Raw genomic sequence first — 3,466 nt, forward strand, 5'->3', positions numbered from 1 at the left:
TGTCACGCTCATGGGCGTGCGTGGCCAGTGGATCCTGCAGACCTGGTGGCCATCTGCACGGTCCCATTCACTGCCCAGGAGCTCACCATGGCCCTCCAGCGGACCAAGCGCCGCAGCTCCCCGGGCATTGATGGTGTGACCTACCAGATGCTCCGCAACCTGGACGATGCACTGCGGGAGGACCTCCTGGAGTGCTACAACCAGGTGTGGAGCACTGGGGACCTTCCTGTGGACTGGACGACCGCCATGATCGTCCCCATCCGCAAGGCCGGCAAGCCGCCCACCCAGCTGTCCTCCTATCGACCGGTCTCCCTGACCTCGGCGCCCGGCAAGGTCATGGAGGCCATGGCTCTGGAGCGCCTCACCTGGGTGACCACGGCGGCAGGCTACTTCCCGGAGCAGCAGGTGGGCTTCAGGCGGCACCGATGCACTGGAGATGCCATAGCTGACTTGGTGTCCACCCTGGAGGACGCCCGGCACTCCAGGCACATCGTCTGCCTGGCCCTGCTCGACATCCGGGGGGCGTTCGATGGCATCTCCCATGAGGCCATCCTGGAGGCCCTGGCGTTTCTGGGTGTCCACGGAAGCATGCTGACCTACATCTCCGGCTTCCTGGCCAACCGGAAGGTCCAGGTCCGCCTGGGCAGTGTCACCAGCGCTCCCCGGTTCCCGCGGAGAGGAGTCCCGCAAGGAAGTGTGCTGAGCCCATTCCTCTTCAACCTGGTCCTGGCCCTCCTGCCCAATGTCCTGCCGCGGGACCTCCGGCACCCAGTCAGCATAGCCATCTATGCAGACGACATCGCCATCTGGTGCCGGGGGCCCAGCCGTCAGAGGCCACAGGTCATCAGGAGCGTCCAGAAGGCCATGGATGGGATCAGCGCGTTCCTGCTCTCGGTCGGCCTGGCCCTGTCCCCCAGCAAGACAGAGGCCATGCTCCTCAACACCAGGCCGGGAGCCCGCCGGGGCACCACCTTCCTCTCTGTGGACGGTCGCCAACTCCCATGGAGCAGGGAGGTGCGCTACCTGGGCCTCCGGATTGACTACCGCCTGACCTGGCGACCGGCGGTCCGCCACTTCCTGTCCCAGGCTACCAGGGTCCAGGGGGCTATCCGGGCCCTCATGGCAAGAGGACGAGGCATCACAGCCAAGCTGGGCTTACGGCTCTTCCAAGCCATGGCTGTGGCTCAATTCCTCTATGCCCTCCCCCTGGTCCACCTCACCATCGCCCAGCTCCTCACCATCGAGCGGCGACAACGGGCAGTCATCAGGCTCTGCCTGGGGCTCCCCCGCAGTACAGCTATTGCAGCCACACTTGCTGAGGCCAGGTGCTGGCCGATGGAGCTCCAGGCTAGGAGAACAGCCCTCCAACACATCGAGCGCCTCCACAATGCACCTGATGGCCGCCCCCTCCTGGACCGCCTTCTGGGCTGCCCTCGCTCCCGCATGGGCCACCTGGCGAACGAGTTCGAACAGCTCGTGGGTGGCACCAGTGAGGACCATCCTCTCCCACCACGACCGGACCTGGGCCGGCCGTACTCGATCCGGCTGTTCCTCCCTGGGGCTGGGACCAGGAGGACTGCGGCTGCTGCATGCCTACAGCAGGAGGTTGCCTGCCTCCTGGAGGAGGACCTCGCTGGGGCAACCCAGCTCTTCACCGACGGATCTGTGCTTCCTGGGCCCTGCCCATCGGCTGCGGCTGCCTGCACTGTCCCAGCCCTCGGCATGTGCAGGCAAGCCAGGCTGCCATTTGTGGCCTCCTCCACCACCGCCGAGCTGGCTGCCCTCCACCTGGCGGCGGACATCCTGGCGGAGAGTCCGCATATCCTAAGGGCGGCCATCCTCACAGACTCCCGCTCTGCCCTCCAGCTCCTCCAGAAAGCGGATGGTGCCCCTCCTATGGTGCGTAGCCTGGCCACAAGACTCACCACCATTGGACTCCGGGGCACCATCCTGACCCTCTGCTGGGTGCCGGGCCACTCTGGAGTGGCGGGCAACGAGGCAGCCGACTGCCTGGCCAGGACTGCCCACGATCCTGGCACCCCCACCAGCTCTGCGGTGGGACCTCTGGACGTGGCGAGGGACGTCATCCGACGCCACCTCCTCCTGGAACACCCGGACTCCAGAGTTGCGGGCGGATCTCCCCCCCCGTCCGCTTCCCACCAAGGGCCTTTTCTTTGCCGACCGGTCCTTTCTTCTCCAACTCCGAGTCGGCTCCGCTCGGACATCTTCCCGACTCTACCGGTTCGGCCTCACCCCCTCTCCGGCATGTCTCCAGTGTGGACACCAGGAGGAGACACTCGACCATCTCCTGTGTGAGTGCCCAGCCTTCGCACTGCAGCGTGCCACCCTCTCTTCTGGCTATCGATCCCTTTCCCTCCCCTCTTCCACCTCAGAAGAGGTTCTTTTCCCTCGTGGCCCGACATCGGACAAGCCCTTTCGCCTGCTCCTCGCCTTCTTGGCGGCAACCGGCCTCGTCGACCTCCTCTAGACACCCTGGGGGGCATGATTGCTTTCGCGCAGCGCCAGCGTCTCTTTCTCTCTAATCTTTCTTCCCCTCCCCCTTCTCCTACTATCTGCACTCGGCAGTGGCGGTGTCGACACCGTCGGCAGTCAACCGGCCAGTGCACTCCCCCTTTCCTCTTCCGAACAACCACCACCACCACCCCATGGGCGTGCGCTTTTGCGTCTGTGCTATGAGGCCTTTGTAAGTGTTCCATTGGTGGCGCTTCCGTATAGATGACAAAATTGGTATTTTGCACTTATCTCGTCACTCATTTTTTTGTGCGAGATTAATCACATATGCAATCCTTATCACCCTTAGAGATGGTGTACCCCTTCACATGTCAAAACATCTCTTCTTGAGTGCAAATGACATTGCTGTGGCTTAGGAGTTTTCACGCGCGGCCCGCTAAGCATGCATCTAATCGGGGCGCAATTATAGGTCGCAAGTGAAAGTCATCCAAATTGACGTTCAGCTGAGGTCTATTTTGTCTTTAATATTACAAATATCAAAGCAGCAGGAATGGTCAGTGCGCAACAGAGCTAGAGATTCTCGGAATATTGACAAAACATCGATAGTGAGCACCTCATCATAACCTAAACCGGCTAATGTACACCGTCAAAAAAAAATAATATAGTCGGCGATGAGGCATAAAAGTGTGACAGATGCGATTGTACGATTACGCGCGAAGCGAAGCAAACTGGAGACGATTTCGAGAGAATATGTTTGGTATTCCATATTGCGTGCCACACTGTAAATACGAAAGTTCGATAACAAAGCAGCTTAGATGTTGCCAGCCTTCTCGTTTTTGCGTAGCTATAATGATGATGATGGATTTTAATGGCGCAAGGGAGTCTCAGGCCAAAGAGCACCAAACATAAGGTGAACGGTGTACTCAAGATGGTGTAACGTGCTGGTTGTGATGTTTCATGAAGAGATAAAAAACAGTGGTGTATTGGGCCCAAA

General features: G+C 60.2%; 1 pseudogene; it reads left to right on the forward strand.

Annotated features, from left to right (window-relative positions):
• Positions 1-829: 829 nt before the first annotated feature.
• LOC146174475 (uncharacterized) lies at positions 830-2,488 on the forward strand (annotated as a pseudogene).
• The last annotated feature ends 978 nt before the right edge of the window (positions 2,489-3,466 follow it).

The sequence above is a fragment of the Amblyomma maculatum genome, chromosome 11 (genome assembly GCF_055883805.1).
Source record: "Amblyomma maculatum isolate TAMU_Amacu chromosome 11, ASM5588380v1, whole genome shotgun sequence".
NCBI lineage: Eukaryota > Metazoa > Arthropoda > Arachnida > Ixodida > Ixodidae > Amblyomma > Amblyomma maculatum.